Below are 20,534 nucleotides of genomic sequence, written 5' to 3'. Positions count from 1 at the left end.
GCTCAAGACAGTTAAAAAGAAATGAAAAAGGCATTAAAACCAACTTTGGCCTTAGACCGAACGCCAAGCCAACGAATGTCGCTACATTTTTCGTTAGAGTACACTAAACAATGAAACGAACTACTAAAAACTACCTAATAAGTGTAGTTCTAGGCCAGGGATCTGAAAGACATTATTATTTCCTCCTAGTGCTCCAGTTTTCAACGTCAGAACCATCTTTGACCTTAGGCTGAACGCCAAACCAACGAATATCGTCACATTTTTTTGTTAGAGTACACCAAACATTTTGCCAAACGACTTAAAACTACCTAATAAGTGTGGTTGTAGGCCAGGGATCCAAAAGACTCTCCTAGTCGTTCAGCTTTTGACGTCGAAATCTTTGACCTTGAACCGAACGCCGAAGCAAAGATTTGCGTCAGATTTTTCGTTAAAATACATTAAGCACTCTTCTGAACGACTAGAAAATACTCAATGAAAGCAGTTTTAGACCAGACGTCTCAACAACGTAATTTTTCCCTCCTAGCCCTCTAGTTTCTAACGTCAAAAGCATCTTTGACCTTAGATCGAACACCAAACTAGAGGATGTCATCACATTTTTTGTTTTAACACACTAAATATTCTGCCGAACAACTAAAAAGTATCTAATAGGTGTAGTTCTAGGCCAGGGGCCTGAAAGACATAATTATTTCCTTCTAGTCCACCAGCTTTTGATACCATAATAATCTTTGACCTTAGAATATCGTCACATTTTTCGGTAGAATACACTAGACACTCTGCTGAACGAGTAGAAAATATTTAATGAACGCAGTTCTAGCTCAGACATCTCAACAATGTAATTATTCTCTCCTATCTATCCAGCTTCAAACGTCAAAACCATCTTTTACCTTAGATCGAACACCAAACTAGAGGATATCATCACATTTTTGGTTTGAACACTCTAAATACTCTGCTGAACGACTAAAAACTACCTAATTAGTGTAGTTTTAGGGATCTGAAATACATAATTATTCTCTCCTAGTTCTTCAGCTTTTGACGTCAACACCATCTTTGATCTTAGACAGAACACCAAACCAAGGAATGTAAATATTGAATGAATACTCAAAATATAAAATGAATACTCTAAACACTTTGCTGAATGACTTAAAAATTGAAACAAACACGATGTAAAAAAATTCTGTTTTTATCTTGATCTCAATCTAAGGGATTATAATTAAAATAATGAATTCAAGCGCAGGGTAGAACAATACCGAGAGAAAGAACGATATTACCATTTGTAGAAAAAGGTATGCTATTGCGTGGAATATTTCACCACAAAAATTATACAACACATGAATCTTTAAGTAAATAAATAATGTGCTGCATCCTAATTCCTAGATTTAAAATGACTTAGACCGTATTCATATATAAAAAACTAGTAACAACTGTTTAATGTCATTGAATTATAGTGGTCGAAAAAATTTTAAAAATTATTTGACTCTGTACCCATACCATGTGGTTTAGTACAGACGCTAATGGGTATTCTACGGAATACTATAACAGTGGTTTAATTTTTTTTTAATTAACCTTAATAATGCCAGTAAGGCATAACTTAATTGGATTCTAACGACGTTTTTTTAAATCTCCTATAATTCTGAATATACTCCACTTGTAGTGAAATAATATAGTATTTTAAAAAGACCACATCATCTCTTTTATAAATAGAAAGTCTTAATCTCCAAACTCACGAGCCTCTTATTAAAGATAAACTTGAAAATAAATGATTTTAATAATGAGCCTAATAATCAGGTACGGCGGGTAATAACATAAAGCATCTGCTTCATAGCCTAACACTCTCTGTCAGTTGAGTGGCTCTATACAAATGCTTGTTGTGTCTACAACCTGCTAATTATTTTAAGAGCCTCGATTTACTTTTGTCGAAATAATACCACTTGGCAAGAAAATGAAAACCACCGGTGGAATGCATTGTCTTATTTTCAAATGTTATGCTGTGTTCTGGCAAGGTTAGCGTTCGACTTAGATATACTGAGTGTCCCGTAATTAATTGGACTTGTATGATATCTGACATCAAAATAAAACGCTTGAGCTTAATATGGCTTTGTAAAGTGTGAGTTTGATTTTTTGGAAAACATTTATTGAATCTATTGGACAAACAAAAGTAAAATTTAATGTATTTAATATTACCACTGGTTCCTAAACTTTTTGTTCGTATAATTCCATTAAAAATAATAAAACAACATTTACTTCTAGTATATGAGGGATACACAGACTCTCACACCAAAAATACTATAACACTGATCTTCAAAAGGTAGAACAGCCTGTATATACCGGTCAGGTAAATTTCATTATGGATTAACATGCAACGAAAAATCATAGACAAAGCCTTAAGTTAAAAAGAGAAGGAAAATGCTTCACAGATCCTCCACTTGCGCTTGCTATTAAGGAGGTAACTCCAATACGCAGTCCCCACTTGTACTGCTGCATCTCTATATTAAATTTCAATCGGACTATAGGGAGTAGGAGAACGTTATCGTTTTCTTTTTGATTTATGACGACTTGCTGTTGCAATTATATAAATCCCACGCAAAGGTTTGCCCAGCCGGTATATAAATTATGGCAGTTTGGTCAGGTCCATTTGTTTTTTTATTGGGATATTTTCTTTACTTAAAGAGAAATAAAAGTTTTTACCTAATTATTAATTAAAGACACTAAAATATCAAATTATATTTAGTTTTGGATTCATATTAACATTGGATTTTAGCATACATTGAATTGTTCATTATGATATAATACGATCATTATGATAGGAAATCTTGTTATAGAATTTTGTTGCAATATTAACTTAAACGCTCTCTATAGCATTACATAACTAATATCTTCTATTTGATTTTTTACTGCATGTGACCCAATCAGTTCAAGTAGTATTTATTTTAGGCCAACCCATTCCATATATCCAAAGTAATTGCTAACATTTCAATCATGATGTGACAAATAAAATAAGATTACCCCAATTATTGTTGCTGATAATACGTAATTATCTAAATCCTTCCACTGTTGGATATTTTCAGCAAAATATGCAAAAAGTGAATGGTCTCTTTAGTGAGTAATAAAAATAAATACATTTTTCTTTTATAGTATCGTTTATTGGCTATATTCCAGTTGTTTGACATATTGTAAGCACTAAGTTATGAGAAACATCACATCAACTTGATATTTGTGACTCGAGCTTAACATAATACTCACATTGAAATGTTTATGACATTAATAATATATTTAGTGTTATTATCTTTAACTTTTATTCAATTTAAATTTTCTCTAGAAACAAGTTCAGGTATAGTGATGCATCATTATCTTACCCTATAAAAGATTTTTATTTAATAAGATCAGCACGTAAGATATAAATATATACCGTCAGGGATATTAAAAACAGATGGTTAACCAAACTATAAATTAACCCACATAAAAATGTATTTTCAGTAAATTAGTCTTAGCGGATAATATATTTTATTGTTTACATTAACCTACATTTATTTATTTTTTTGCTTATTTGATTATTTTTAAGTTTGTGATTTTTTTGGTTAAGATGCCGCGTGGAAATGACTATAAAAATATTTATAGAATATAACGTATAAAAGATGCCAATTTATGATTCTTGTGATATAAAAATAAATATAAGACAGCTAAAGCCTAATTCTATTTTTTTATTAAAAAATTTAAAGCAGAAAAATTAAGAATGTCTTGAATTAATGTATTTTGAAGGTCGAGTGGAAGTATACTTAAATATTGTATTTTTTAAATTTTATCGTCCAATAGTTTGATATTAATTAATTCTGGCATACAGAGTGGGCGATTATCTGGGAAATAAATATATCGGATAAAAACCCCGACATAAATAAAATTTTAAAATTATTTTTAAATATTTTTTTTTAAGTTTAGAAAGCTTTTAAAACCCTAAGAACTGTTGAAGTTTTTGACTAAAATTGAAAATTTTCCAAAATTATTTACATATATCTATTTTTGGAAAAAAAGTCTTTAGTTAAAATATAATTTAAATATTACTATTTGGAAAACTAATATTGCTTATATAAGATTTTAAATTCACCGATTCGGTTATTATCAACCATCATCACATGTATGCACATTCTTTCCAAAAACTAAATTTAACCCGTAGCTACTACTGATGGGTCCTGACGACCCATCTTATTTTTATTTTATTTTTTAAATAGGGTATATTTTTTAAGTTTGGCAACATTGGATACTCTCTGTCTCGGTACTCCTCCGCAATACCATACGCGTAATTTCGCCGGCATAGATTCATACTTCAGTATTCGTTCGTGTCGGCGAGGTTCAAAGGCAGTGTTTACTGGGTCCTGAGGACCCATCAGTAGTAAATACGCGACAAGTTAATAACTGCTTATTGGTTTGAAAGTATCTATTTCGTTGTTATTTTTTGCAAGGTATTTATCTATTTCACAAGAATAGGTACTAGTGTCCATAAGTTAATAGATATAAAATGTGTTTTTTACTATCTTCCAGTAAATGCAACGCAATGGCGTCCAGTTCTAGGGCATTGTCAGAAGATGCGTTAAGAAATATTTTAGAGTCTGAAGACTTTTGGAAAAGTATGGAAGACTCAAACCAAATAGGCTCGAGCAGGAAAAGTGTATCCGTTGGTGTTCCAAACAGAGAAGCTGTGTTAGAGGAACTAGAAAGATTGGCTGACGAGAATGAAGAGGACAATGAAATACTGAGCGACCACAATTCCGTTTTTATTAAGCTGTCTCAGATTTGACAATGTAGAAACCCGAAAAGAAAGAGTAAAAACTGATAAGTTGGCCGCTGTGTCGGAATTATTTGATGAGTTTGTAGCTAGATCAAAGTCATGTTATTCACCGGGAATTTCCCTAACTGTACACGAAATGCTTGTACCGTTTCGAGAAAGGCGTGGATTTCGGATGTATATTCCGAACAAACCTGCCAAATATGGAATTAAAGTGCAGGTTTTGGCTGACGCTAAAACGCATTATCTCGTAGATGCAGAGATTTATGCCGGTTCCGAAATAAAAGTTGATGGTGCAAAAAAGGCTACATTATCAAATCCAACAAGAGTGGTTCTTAGGCTTGTGGAGTGTGTTAAAGGCACCAACAGGAACATCACCGGGGATAACTGGTACAGTTCAGTGGAACTCGTCGACGAACTCAAGAAAAACAGTTTGACGTACATGGCAACCTTACGAAAAAATAAAAACTCTGTACCACCTGAATTTTTACCGAACCGAAAACGTGCAATTCATTCATCAACGTTTGGATTTACTTCGTCAACCACTATAGTGAGCTATGTGCCAAAAAAAAGTAAAAGCGTTATATTACTTTCTAGCATGTCAATTCTGTCAACGAAACAACCAAAAAGCCGGAGATAATTCATTTTTATAATGAAACAAAATCTGGAGATGACGCATTAGATGCGAAATGTGCGTTGTATTGAGTATCCAGAAGAACTAACCGTTGGCCAATGGCAATTTTTTTTGCTATATTCAACATTGCAGATGTAAATTCTTGAGTATTGTACCAATTTGCATCAAAAGGTAAAGAAATAAAACGATACTCATTTATCAAAACTCTTGGGAAGCAATTAATAGATGAACATTTGCGACTCAGAATGGCCAACAAGAAGGTGCACTCAAATGTACGAATCCTCACTGCTGAACTTTTGGGGGTTGCGAATCCAGTTTCTGAGCAGCCTCAAGTACCTCCTGAGGAAAGTAAAAGAAAAAGGTGTGCCACATGCCCCACCAACAAGGATAGGAAAACTGCTATCCAGTGTGACATATGTAATAGGGCGGAGCAATAAAAAAAAAATTTAAAACAGCTTATCCCCGGGTGTCGAATAGTTGCCTTTTAAGGTTATAATTTAATTTAAAAAAAAATTTCATTGTGCGATGACGTTTTCAGGTTCCTTTTTGAATGCAAAAATTTAGAAAAATTTGAAAAATCCAATTTTGTGGCAATCTAGGTTTCTTAAATTTTACTTCAAGTATTAGGAGGATTGCCTTTGAATAATGTGCGGCGTACAAAATATTTAGTAATTAGCAAAAAAATAACATAAAATATAAAAAGCAATATTACAACCAAGGCAGTTTTAAAGACTTTAGAAAGAAAAGAGCTTAAAAAAAAGATTTGAGAAGAAAATTGAAAAAAGTAAAGACTCGAATTTAGACTGTATTAGGATTCAAAATGAAAGTGAAGAAACAGAGGACGACTACTGCAACCCGATCTATAACAAAGAATCTGCCGATTGTGCTAAGTCTTAAGAGTTACAAGCATCAACGTCTCCAAGAATGCCTTACAAAAAAGGATTAGTTTTATCTAATGTGGCTGAGGTATGTGACAAGGGTGGACTCTCAGATCGAAATGCGTCTCTCCTGGTAAATGCTGTACTTCCTGATTTCAATTTAGTAAGTGACGAGGACCCATCCCTAATAATCGATAGAAGAAAAATTAGAAGAGAAAGAAAAAGACGTAGGGATAATTTAGCTAAAATGAAGAGGGACCAGCTAAAAGAAATTTCCGGAATTTACTTCGACGGTAGAAAGGATAAGACTCTGGTGGTTGAGAAAATCGGATCTTCGTTTCACAATAAGCAAATAACCGAGGAACATGTAGTTCTTGTTGCAGAGCCAGGTTCAATTTACTTAGGTCATGTGACGCCTACTTCCGGGAGTGCAAGTAGTATCAAGACAAGTCTTTTTAATTTTCTTCAAAATCATTTGGGTGAAAATTTTAACAACATTTCGGTTGTAGGATGTGATGGCATAGTTGTAAATACAGGGTTTAAGAATGGTGTTATAAAACAGTTAGAAATATGCTTAGGAAAACCAGTTCATTGGTTTATAGGTCTGTTGCACCGTAATGAACTTCCCCTTCGTCACTTAGTTCTAGAAATAGATGGTAAGACCAATGATCCTAGAGGATTTACTAGTCCCATAGGAAAGCAGCTAGGTAATTATGAAAAAAATCGGGTTGTGCCATTTCGGATTATTAAACCTGACTTCAAATTGCCTCCAATAAATTTTACCGATTTAAGTCAGACCAAAAGTACTTATATGAGATGGTTTTAGCAATAGGAGAAGGTAATATTTCCTCTCAGTTGACCGCTAAACAACCAGGAAAGCTGTCCCATGCACGATGGTTGACAACAGCTAACAGAATATTAAGACTGTATGTTACAATAGAACAACCATCGACTGAATTAAATATATTAGCCGAGTTTGTTGTTAAGGTATATGCTACAACCTGGTTCATGATAAAGCACAAACCTGCTTGTAAGTATGGACCCAAACATTTATTCCATTTAATTCAAGCTTCTCGATATTTACCGACAAAATGTAAAAACATTGTAAATAAAGTTATCCAAAGAAATGCATTTTTTGCCCATTCAGAAAACATTTTAATTGCAATGCTAGGAGATGACAGAAAGCACATTAGAGAGCTGGCCTTGCGACGAATTTTAAAATGTCGTAGTTCTAAAACTAATCACCAGCTTCGTGATTTTAAAGTGCCAAAAATGAACTTTGATGCTACCGATTATACAGAGCTTATTGAATAGTAATCAGATGAAGTTACGGAGCCTCCATTGACAAAAGGCATGTCAGAAATAAATCTTAGAGAAATGGTTGCTAATATTCCCGATACCATAGAAATTCTAAATTTCCCATGCCACACTCAGGCAGTCGAACGACATATTATTAAGATGGTGACTGAAGCGTCTACATCAGTATGTGGAAATACGGCTAGAGATGGCTTTATTCGAGCAAAAATTGCTTCTAGAAAAGCTATACCCCAGATGGAGACAAAAAAAGATTTTACTTAGGTTACTTAACTAGTAGGTTTTTAGACTAATGGGAGGATGGGAGTGGGAGGGAGGGGGTGGAATCCGCTTTGCAGCCACCTCCTCGTTTTTATTTTATTAATTATAAATTATTATTAATTATTTTTTATTTTAAAAAAAACAAGCAAAGAGCTGCAACAAAAATTGCATTTTTTTAGATTTTTCCCGATTTTAAAATAAAAAAAGAAACCTGAATGACCAAATATTTTTTGACAAAAATTCACCAATTTACTTAACTAACTAAAAGGCAATTATTCCGAACCCAGGCTTAATAAAAAAAGGATTTTTTTTTTACCTATAACTCCGTTATGGCTCTGCTCTGCTATTGCTCCGCCCTAATATGTAAGTTGCCCATTTGCAATCAATGCTGCAAGAAATTGTGCCCCTAAGTGTTCTTTTTATTGATTTTATGACAACTTTATTATTATGGACCCATCAGTAGTACATACGTAATAAAAATGTGTCGGTAGTAGTTCAGGGTTAAAACAAATTAATTAAGTTTATTCCAAAAAAAAATTAAATTTTCATATAAGAATATGAACAAACATAATTAAAATGATGTCATTCCCTTCTTATTTTGACCCGTAATTTTTGCCATAAATTTAGCACTATCAAATTTAAAAAAAAAAACACTTTTAAATTTATTTTTAGTAAAAAATGTAGTAAGCCTTTAATTTTTTGTGAATTATTTCTTGCGACCTCAGTTTCTAAGCTTAAATCATTTTTTTTATTGGATATAGGTAAAAAAAAACTACTTCAGGCAATCGTCAATTTCAAGCAGCTAATCTATTTATCAATTCTTTGGAGCGGAAAAAGAAACAAAACATTGATTTTTTTATATTTTAAGTTGAAATAAGCAGCATTTGTCGATAACCTGTTTTTTATTTGTGTTACTTGGGTGGTTCTTAATTTTATTTAAGAGTCTCTTTTTATAGTTTTGCTGCAAGAACGGTTTTAGAATTACTGTTAATAAGAACATGAGGTTTTGTACTTCTTTACGTTCAGAAAATCTCTTAATTATTCCTTTTGATTATTCCCTTTAAATGTTTTGACGTTTGACCTTAAACCACTGGATGAGCTTGAGATAAGTAACAATTAATAGTATAGCGAGCTCAAGAAATTACTAAATTTCACAAGGAAGAAAGAAGTTACTATTCTATGAGACTTAAACTCACAAAGAAACCCAACACCCAAAATTTTCCCGCAGATCAAGCTCCGTGGATGCAAAAATAAAACAAAATAACTCGAAAAATTCACCCATTATCCCAAAGATGCTGGTCATACACTTTTATAAAAGGTAAAAACACAAAATCTACAGCATCACAAATACATTTAATAAAATGACAACGGTTACATGTTTCGCTCGACTAGAGCATCATCAGACCATAACATACAAAAAACTCCTAACATATAAATAAATGTAAAAAATAACCTAACATAAAATAAATCATTGTAAGCTTTGTTTATTTATATGTTAGGTGTTTTGTGTATGTTATGGTCTGATGATGCTATTTGTGATGCTGTAGATTTTGTGTTTTTACCTTTTATAAAAAACAAAATAAGCAAAAGACATTTCCAAGAAAATAGTCATAGAGAAAAATTACAGCCAAGATTTATTTTCCAACTTAGGAGAAGTACCAATTACTAACAATAATAATAAAGATTCTACCATAATTAAATATGAACTTAAACGAACCTTTAACTTAAAGAAGTGACTATCCCCGTCGAAACATTAGAAAAGGCTTGAACTTCGATCACGTCTTTAAAACGGCATAAGATAGACACGCATTTGCCAATGTGATTGCCAACCTTCATTCAAGAAGACGCTTGCATTCACAACATAGAATTATATGAATTGCATTACAATGGTGTTTTCATTCTTAAAAGTAATTAAATATTATAAGTTCTAATATAATCTTTTCACAGATATTGTGGGTAAAACTTACCCACAAAATTGAAATAATTATTTTGAAAAACGAAATTTAAGAGCTTTATAAATTATTGCAAAGATAACGGCCTTATTTTTTTGCTAAAATTGCAATGACAAGGTTTGATGGAAAATGTATAAACCAAAAAAATTAAATACAATGATACTAAGACATAATTTGGTGGTAACTAAAAATTTTGCAATAAATTGACGATTTTAAAGGATTTTTTTTATATACCTAGTGATGATCTCTGTCAAAAGCACCAATCAATTAATTATTAATTTCTTATTTGTTTTCATAAGTATGTTCTTTACAAATTGGGCAAATTTTGTTTAATTACTTAAGGAATATTGTTAATTTTTTTTATTGTTATGATTAGGTTATGGTTAGGATTTGGTTTAAAAAAATTGTTTGTTAGTTTATCAACTTTAATCAAACGTGAACCATTATTCTTATTATATTTAACAAAATTTGTTACTTTATTAACCAACTTATTGCGTTTCTATATTTTAATATTTTCATCTTGCACTTGATCTATAAATACAAAAATCTCATCCATTATTCTCCAAGAGACTAACATACAAATTGACGAAAACAAAGAAAAACACAAAATCACAAGCTACACGTATTTCGCTCTAGTTAGAGCATCATCCGACCTAAAATCATGTTGTGAGACCGTAACTTTGTGTTTTTCTTTGTTTTCGTCAACTTGATCTATAACATATTCTACATCTACATATAATAACATGATCTATGGGAAGTGTGTTAAATGCTAGTTTTTTAAATTTTAGTTGTGATTTACACCATAATATTCAATTCTTTAAAAGATATGGGCAAAATACTTAAACCAGGTTAAAGAAAACTTACTCTTAATTGAAAATTAATAATTACTTTTACTGTGTGTGAAAATTTGACCTCTTCAACGATGCCAGAATATATGATTTGATTTGTGCTTTTGTGTATATTTCGAGTGTATAAGGATGGTCTCATAAAGACCAAAACGTCGACCAAAATATATAAATCGGTTATCTGAAGTAGTTTCTTTTTACCTATATCCAACAACAAAAATTAAACAAGCTTTTATATATTTTTAATTTCACCTAATTATTTAAAAAAATCTAATATGAATACTGATAAACTAGTAATTATAGTTGTATCTATTTTACATTATGTCTAATTATTATTTTTTTATTTAATTTGTATAATATATATTGGATTAATTATACCTTAAAAAAGAAAAACAATAACTAAATTTAAAGAACAATTCTTAATCTGGAAGCATAGTATTTTAAATTTAAAATCTCTTGACTACAAGATACAATTATAAATTTTAAAATCAGACATTTCGTCTGTTGGCTTAGTCTTAAGACCACAAGCATCAATTTATTTGATTTCATTTTATAATGAAATATTATAAAGAAAATTAAATTTTTTATGAAATGTTAATTTATCTTCAATTAAGTATATCAAATTATTACCTGAAATTTATTTTAATCATATACAGGGTGTCCCATTAATAATGGTAAATATTTTAACAGCAGATTCCTCTCATAAAAATAATGAGGTTAGGTTAAATTTTCCTAGTCCGAAAATGAAATGCAACCAAGATACAGGGTGATAAACATTAAGTTTTTTCTTAAATTTTGCTCATAACTTAAGCATTTGTTCTTTGTTTTTAATGAAATTTGGTCTGTGGGGGTTTCTTTATATGCCAAATATAAAACTTAATTTTTTTAAATTATCTCATAGAGGGCGCCACCATCCTTATTTTAGTCTTTTTTAAACTCCATAACTTTTTTACACTTTGTATAATGTAATGTTTTATTATAAATTTCTATTCTGCAAACAAGGTATACCTTAAAGATGTCGCTAGGATTTACCGTTCTCGAGATATCTGGACTTAAAGCTTGCAATGCGCTAACGAAAAAATGAATATTTTTCTACTTTAAGTTGAGAAAAAAAAATAAGTGGGGTGTGTCTAACAAAAAAAATTAAAATAAACAAAGTCACTATAACGATTTATGTTTTTTTAGTTGCTGTGGCGCATTATAGCTCACACGATTAGTTACTTTATTACCCTTTATTGCGTTATTTTTGTTAGTTATTAATAGTTCTGTTAATAATTGTTACTTGTTGCGTTAGTGTTAGTTCCAGTAGTTTTTATTTATCACTTTAGGTTAAGATGCCTAGACACCAATATTTTTCTGATTCGGAAATGCGAGATATGGTTTGTGTTTATGCCCAAGCAAATTACAGCGGTTTAAGAGCTTGTCGACGTTATGCGCAATTGTATCCAAATAGGAGGCAGCCAGATTTTAAACTCTTCAAAAACGTTTACCAGAGACTTGGGGAAACGGGTTCATTCAGGCCAAAGCGAGATATTGGGCGTCCAAATAGACGTAATGTGGACCAAGAAGAAGAAGTGTTAGTCCAGGTTGCTGCAGATCCAGATATAAGGCGTATGGCGGCAAGAACTGGAATTAGTAAGTCCTCAGTTTTAAGAATTTTTCATAGTGAGCGTCTTTATCCATACCATTTTACGCCAGTACAAAATCTTTTGGAGACAAAACTTCCAGCGAGATTAGATTTCGCCCGCTATATCCAGGAACAACAAAATCAAGATCCCCTATTTATTAATAAAATTATGTTGACGGATGAAGCGACTTTTACGCGACGGAGAATTTTTAATTTTAGAAACAAACATTCATGGGATATTGCAAATCCAAACCTCATTACTGAAAGACACTTTTAACACGAATTTAAAGTTAATATTTGGTGTGGTGTTATAGACAATTTTTTTTTTAGGACCTTACGAGTTACCTCCAAATCTAAACGGTGAATTATATTTAAACTTTTTAGAAACAAAACTCATTGATCATTTAGAAAATTTGCCTCTAAATCTGCGCCAAGATATGATTTTTATGCAAGATGGCGCTCCTGCGCATTTTGCTAGACCCGTGAGAGAATATCTTAATGCTAATTTCAACTGGATAGGACGTGGAAGTCAAGGACCTTGGCCCGCACGAAGTCCTGATTTCATTCCATTGGATTTTTGCGTATGGGGATACATGAAATCCATTGTTTACGAAAATCAAATAAACACAAGGGAATTATTAGAAAAAATTCAAGCTGCTGCTGAGTCATTTCGAAATGAGCAATTATTTTTTAAGATTCGGCGGTCTTTTAATAGAAGAATTTTAAAATGTCTTGAGACAAATGGAGGCCATGTGGAACATTTACTGGCAAATATTGATAATTTTTATTTTAAAGTAATTATTTAGGTTTTATATTTTTATTTATTAATCATTTAAAATGTAATATAGCAATTTAAATAGTTTAAAATATGGCTTTCATGGATGTCTTTAAAATCTTTAAATGTAAATATCTAGAAAATGAGTAATCCTAGAGACATTTTTAAGGTATATCTTTTGTAAGCAAAAATGCTTGCAGAATGCATATTTATAATAAAAAATAAAATTATACAGGGCGTAAAAGAGCTATGGAGTTCAAAATACCACTAAAATGTGGCTGGGGACTCCTCTATGAGATAATTAAAAAAACCTAATAAAATTAGATTTGGCATATAAAAAACTTCCAAATGCCAAATTTAGTTTAAAACAAAAAACAACTGCTAAAGTTATAGACAAAATTAAAAAAAAAATCATCCTTTAAATCATCTTTTAAAATTAAACAAAAAATCATGTTTATCACCCTGTATCTTGGTTGCATTTCATTTTCGGACTAGGAAAATTTAACCCAACCTCATTATTTTTATGTGAGGAATCTGCTATTAAAATATTTACCATTAATAATGAGACACCCTGTATATTAATCATAGCTTCAAGAACCTGATAACCAGTGTTACCATAATGCCTAGTCACGAAAAATAAGAAGAAAATATTCGACATAAAGGCGCTTAAAAATACGGACATTCAAAATAAGTACACACAATACTTGAAGGATATTGGTATAACATAAAAAAAGCTTTTGAAATCTCAAATCAAAAATTTGAAAACTTCAAAATGACAAACACAACAAAAAACGAATACATAACCCGAGAAATATTAGAGCTAATGGATGAACGAAGACTATGCAAAATTCAGAATGACAATAACAAGTATAGAGAATTACAAAGGAGAATTAGAAATGAGGAGCAAAGGAAAAACAGCTTACTGAACGATGTGAAGAAGCTGAATATCTCAGTCATCCTAATGATACTTTCAACCTACACAAAAAAGTGAAAGAAATAGCTAAGATATATAAAAAAAGAATCAAAACAAATTTTTAGAGATGAAATTAATTAAATAAGATATCAGATATCTGGAAGGAATATGCAATTAGGCTTTTTAATGACAACCGAACAAACAACCCAACGATTCAATTAGAAGAGCTGATAGGACAATATATATTAATAAGAGACATCAGACATGCGGAGAAGCTTATGAAGAATTACAAAATTCCAGGTCCTAATAATATATTTTCTGACATGTTTCAATCTATTAATAAACAGAACATAAAGATAATTTCCAAACTCATTAACAGCATTTATAATACTGGCTTCGTTGTACTTTATACTCACAGCGGCAGCAGTCAGTTTGGGTTTAAAAATGGCTTCGGAATAAGACAAGAAATATTCAGTATACAAACCTTAACACAAGACTTGTCATGTCCGAAGAAAGTATATTTTCATGTGTTTCCTCGATTATGTGAAGGCCTCCGATAATGTTAAACATGACATCATAATATTGTACCTTAAAGAGTCTAGATGATAAAGATATTCGATTAATTAGCAATCTGTACTGGAACCAGAAAGCAGATATTCGATCGAGCAACTTGTTCACAACCGAGCAGTTCGATATAAAAAAAGAGTGTTAGGTAAGGCTGCGTTTTATCAGCGGTGTTGTTCAATCTCCATTGGGAAAGCGTGTTTTCTGAATTGGTTTAGATAATCCTATAGGTATTAAAGCAAGTAGTATACATGTCAATAACATCAGATATGTAGATGATACTGTAATAATCGGGGATAATACAAACGATTTTCAGGAATTATTAAAGTGCGTAAATCAAACAAGCAAACGAAGTTTATTATCGTGAGTAAGACTAATATTTCACAAATTAGGTAGGTAGATAAAAAGAATATTGAGCAAGTGACGTAATAAAGTATCTGGGATGTATGTTGAACCAAAATTGGGACCCAATGGATGCAGAATGAAACAATTTAAAGCAACTTTTCGTAAACTCAAAAAATTTCTCACAAATAAAAATCTAAACTTCAAACTAAGATACAGAACTTGAGAATGTTGCGTTTGGTCAGTTCTTTTGTATGGTGTAAAGGCCTGGACATTAAAAGCAAGTTCCATAATTAAATTAGAAGAATGTTGAAAATATCATGGGTGGACCATATAAGAAATAAAGAAGTTCTTCGAAGAGCACAAATAGAACGTAGAAAAATATTTTACTTAAGATATATTATGCGAACGCTAAAAATTCTTGCGCTTTATCCTTTAAGATAAAGTCGAAGGAGGAAAGAGTGTAATACGAAGAAGAAAGCTTTCGTGGTTGCGGAATATTAGACAAGGATGGGGATAAGTAGAAGAAGAAGAAATGTAAGGTCCATAATAAATTTCTGATTTAAGTTTCAACATATGGAGGATATTAACTTTGCCATTTATAAAGTATTTTTGGTACAATTTTCAAAATACAACATTGTATTGTAAGTAGTAAAGTAATAGATGCTAATAAAACCCTTAAAAATAAAAAAAAAATTGTATAAAATTTTAGGCTATGATATTATGTGCATTTTTAGTATAATTTTAATCTTTAAAAAATACTTAAAAAAATAAGAAATGGTCATAGATTTATGACGCTATTTAAACAGTTGACCTTAACAGAACTTGGTTTAAGGATTTATCAACATTCATTAGCTGGTTAAGGGCTTACCCTAAAAAATGCTTTATTCATGAATAGAGAAACTATCTAATTTAAATGTAAAGATTAAGATAAAGATGCCTGGCTTTTATTTAATGTAAAAAAAGATTTTTACATCATATTTAATTTTTTTTTATTCCATTGTAAAAACAGTTTACTACTTCCATATATTTGACTTGTAATGAAAAATGTTAATTGATGTAATATTATATAGAGTATCCTTAGAGAAATAGATTATTTTTACTTTTCTAATAAACCATTCTTAATAAGAAAGAATGAATATGCTAATAACAATGTAGACTTAATTTCAGACACGAAAAATGATTTTTAAAATTTAATATACAATCATGTTCAATCATTAATTTTATATTTCTTTTAATTGTAAAAAAATTATACGCAAAACACACACTAAATTAATTTAAATATTTCGTATTATACAAATAAATTTAATATTACTTGATGGTCAGCATTAATTTAAAATTATATTGTTTTAAATATTTAAATTAAGTATTAACGTTTTTGTGTTTTATCGCTAAAGAGGATCCTGATAATTTGTTAAAATTAGTTTATTAACTGACACAACATTTTTAAAGCAATATATTAAATAATTGCAAACTTTTTAATATTAAAGGTAATAAAAAAATCAATTGCTATGTTACCAATAAAATATAATAAATAGTAATTGATTTAAAAACAATATTAGAAAAGCCAACACACAAATATTTATCATTTCTTGTGGGATTTTTTGGGATGTCAACAGTAAAATGTCTAATAACTTGTAGTTTCTTAGTGCCTCACTGTTAAGAAAAAATTCTTTTTTCTGTTAAATAATAGTGGTTGCCTAAAAAAAAATACCAAAAAAAAAATGCAAAGCTCAAGTTCAATCCAGAGATTTACCTCAATAAGACGTAATTTTTCCATTCAATTTGTTAAAAACAAGCCGAATTGGCACACTAATTTAAAACTGATAAATCACTTTTATAAAATTGAAAACTTAAATTACAGAGACGTCTTGTCACACAGTTTTATGAGAATGCTAAATTGCAAATAAAAGAAAGATGTGCATTTTGCTACCTGCAGGGAAATTTTGAATTTTTCCAACCAATGAAGAAACTTTTGAAAAATTTTATTTTTTTTTTAATAAAAAAAAAAGAAGAGTATCTGGTTGGTTAAAAAATTAATCAAAATCTACCCCGATGGTTGCCGCCGTGTGTCGATTTAAAATAAAAAAGCCGTGTTGTCCGTCGTCGTGGCATGAACATCATCCACGTTCTGTTCAGCGTCCTTTTTCCCGGCATCGTCGCGACGCACATCATACCGTTCGTCTGGACGCCTCGCACTGCACTAGAGCTGGATGTGGATGTATAGGGACGCTTACCGTAGCCGTCGTCAGCGTCGTCCGACGTCGCGGATTCAATTTGGTGGCTGCCTGAATGCCAGGCGCCCTCTGGAACAGAGAGAGGCTCATGCCGATTTTTGATATGCCCGCGTCTTCACTGAAGGAGATTGATGACTAATTGGAGAAATTGTTTTCGTGTTGGGGGTCCCAATATGATTAAAAAGGACCGATATCACCTTCTTTCTTGTTTTTTTTTTAATCAACTAAAATACATTCAATATACTCCTGGCAGTTTTACTCAGAGGATGTTTTACCTGGATGAGAACATGAGAAGATGCTTCTTGGATAATTAATCTTGTTGAAAAATTGCCTTTTAAAAATTAAATTCATATGTGACCTAAATCGAACATATTATCTAAGCTCATTTTATTTATTTATTTACATCACTCAACAGAGAAAGTCCAATAATAGAGTGGATATATACAGTTCTTTTCTTAAATGTCCTTTCTCGTCTTTAGTTTTTAAACTGATCAATTAAAAATATTGAAACTTAAGGAAATGCAATTGATGAATGAATACTATGTTTTAAAGCAAAATTGACAGATGAAAATTTGAAGATGGCTCCTGGGCGCCATCTTGGAAAAAAATTAAATGGTAAGGGTAGTCTTGTGGCACATTATTTTGAGGCTCCTTGACCCTGTATATCAACGACTTACTTAAAATGAGTACTGGGACAAATAATAAGCTACGCAGATGATACTGCCATATTTTACTCTGGGGATTTATGGCAATCTGTAAAAGTTAAGGCTGAGAAAGACTTAAGAAACATTGTGAATTAGCTTCAAATAAACAAACTGTCTTTAAATATATCTGAAACAAAATACTTAACATTTACATCTTATGCAAGCAATTTGCCAAAAATGGGACCACTTAATATAGACACACACATTTTAGTACCAGAAGCAGAAACAATGAAATATTTGGGCGTACCATTAGACATACACTTAAAATGGGATATACATGTATGTGAAGTGACAAATAAAATAAAAAGCCTTTAATAAAAATTTTCGGATTAAGAGCACTTGAAAACATTATATTTTGCTTTAGTACAATCACACTTAACCTTTTGACTTGGATTAAGTGTATTGGGTGGAATAAGAAACTGTCATATGCGTTCTCTTGAAGTTGTCCAGAAATAGATAATAAAAATTATATATGATAAAAATAAACTGTTTTCTTCCAATCGGTTTTTTGTTATTACTGGCATATTTGATTTGCGGTAATAATATGTGCAGAAATTGCTAATGAACCTGCATAAAGGAGACATTTCTGTTGAAAATGTAGTTCATTCTTATGCAACTCGAGCTCAGAATCAGAATGCATTAGTACCGCGAAAAACTATTGATCAGCGATACAGTAAGCATTACATTTCACAAATCAGCTTTGTACCCCAAAATATTAGAGGTAAATTAAATAACAAAAATTTTAAAATGTATGTTAGAGATGGGATATATCAGATGGGCAGAGAAAGATTTAATAATTTATTAAATTAAGAAATTGCAAATCTCAGAAATTTGTATTGTAAATTATTAAAAAAAAACTACTGAACAAAACATACACATAAACAAACGAAGAAAAACAACCAAGTCACGGTCTCACCAACAATTTAATTATCGACGACACGTGTTTCGCTCAATTAGAGGATCATCAGGTCTAAAACTATACAAAAACATGCCGTTAAAATAAAAATAAGGGTAAAAAAGCTTAAAATTACCTAAAACACCAAAGCACACATCACATTTTACACACAATTAAAAGTTAGAAAAACAATAACAGATCAAATAAAAACTTAAATAAAATTTTTAGCGTGAGACATACTCGCAACAAACTGGTCTCAAAATTAAATCTGAATCATCCTTGTTACTCAGATTTAATTTTGGTTCAGGTACGTAGCAACTCATTTGAAATAAATTCGAGAAGGGTTGAAATACTTTATTCCACAAGGTTATTGAAAATGAGGTGAGGTTCAAAATTAAAGAGATCGTTTACGCACACAAGAACCGGGTTTTTTCTCTAAAAGGTCAAGTTTTTTACTTTTGGGCTAAACATGAAGGACTTCAGCTCAATTATTGGGAGAAAAATTATGAAGTGAAGATAACAAGTGGTGGGCAAAGACTGAGTTTGTTTCTTATATATTTCAACCGAAGCAACGTGTTCTTTTATACAGGTAGAAATTTTTCTACCAGATTGACCGATATACACAGCGCTACAGTCATCACACTTTAGGGAGTATACTCCCGACTTTAAGAGAGGTTTTATCTATAACACTAACCAAATGTTTTTTTATGTTATTGGCTGTTTTAAAGGCAATTGAAAGATTAAGGTGTTGACAAAATTTTGCCAAATGTAGTGATATAGTACAAAAAAATATCATGCCTCTAAAGATCTGTTTAGTACTTTCTTTGTGAATTAGATTGTAGGTCAATTTATATTTATTTAAATAGAGTTGATTAATGCGGTCTAGTGAAAACATTATTAATAGCAATGTGCCTAATAATATTTAATTCTTTATAAAAAGATTCCGGTGATAATAGAATATTAAAAAGTCTATAGAGAAGTGAGCTGAATGCAGCAAGCTTGTGCGAGTATGGAGAGTTTGAGGAGTACTGGATAATATTGTCCGTAGTGGTGGCCTTACGGTAAACTTCAAACCATAAAACAGTCTTATTGCTGGTAACTAAAATGTCTAAAAAAGCAGCTGCTTATCTCTTTCCTTCTCTTTATTAAGACAGATACAGATGATCCAAATCCCGAAAAAAAAAACATTGAATACAGTGAAAGTCAGATATAACGACGGCGAAGGGACCAATGATCATGTGTCGTTATAAACGGCCGTCGTTATTAAAGGACCTACATACACTACGTCTTTTTTTTTCAAATAAAACTATGTACATACATAATTATGTATGTTATAAATATTTTTTAATTTTACAAAACCCTGAAAATACATAGATACATACAAAGCAAAAAACCAAAAATGAAAATCCATAAAAAAAACTAAATTTACACTGATACGGGTAACGTAAGGTAAACCTACATAGTACATAAAATACATTTGTATGTATGTACATATAAAAACAATTATGTAGTTAATTTAGTAAAAAATCTGTTATCTTTGTTTTTTTGCAACGCGAGTTAAATTAAATTGATTCAATTTTTTTCTCAATAATACTGGTTGTGTCTAAAAGATTTTCGTCACTCGCATTATTGTATAATACAAAACTGTTTAGGGTTTTCACTGCTCGTAAAGCTTCTTCAATAGATGGTGGATTAAATTCTTCTTCGTCCTCAGACCTGCCGTCTTCACCTTGATCTTGGGTATCCTCAATTGTAAGGACCTCCGCTGCAATTTGCTCGTCACCCAAAGTACTGTTTGTGTCTAAGTGACTATTAG

The 20,534-nt window shown here is 31.2% G+C and overlaps 1 protein-coding gene across 7 annotated transcripts in view; it reads right to left on the bottom strand.

Annotated features, from left to right (window-relative positions):
* The window catches only part of LOC126748432 (CUGBP Elav-like family member 2), an 870,157-nt gene extending 853,019 nt beyond the window's left edge, over positions 1–17,138 (bottom strand). For 3 of the 7 annotated variants that reach the window (XM_050457679.1, XM_050457681.1, XM_050457683.1), the window contains exons 1-2: positions 16,934–17,086; positions 16,639–16,777 (exon numbers count right to left, since the gene is read on the bottom strand). The gene's annotated coding sequence lies outside the window, so the exon portion shown is untranslated. Of the gene's footprint in view, positions 1–16,638; positions 16,792–16,933 lie in introns of those variants that run through there. The other 4 variants (XR_007664709.1, XM_050457680.1, XM_050457685.1 and 1 more) reach the window with 3 other exon arrangements.
* Positions 17,139–20,534: the final 3,396 nt, after the last annotated feature.

The sequence above is a fragment of the Anthonomus grandis genome, chromosome 22, assembly GCF_022605725.1.
Source record: "Anthonomus grandis grandis chromosome 22, icAntGran1.3, whole genome shotgun sequence".
Taxonomy (NCBI): Eukaryota; Metazoa; Arthropoda; class Insecta; order Coleoptera; family Curculionidae; genus Anthonomus; species Anthonomus grandis.
This window is presented reverse-complemented; position numbering and strand designations above follow the sequence as displayed.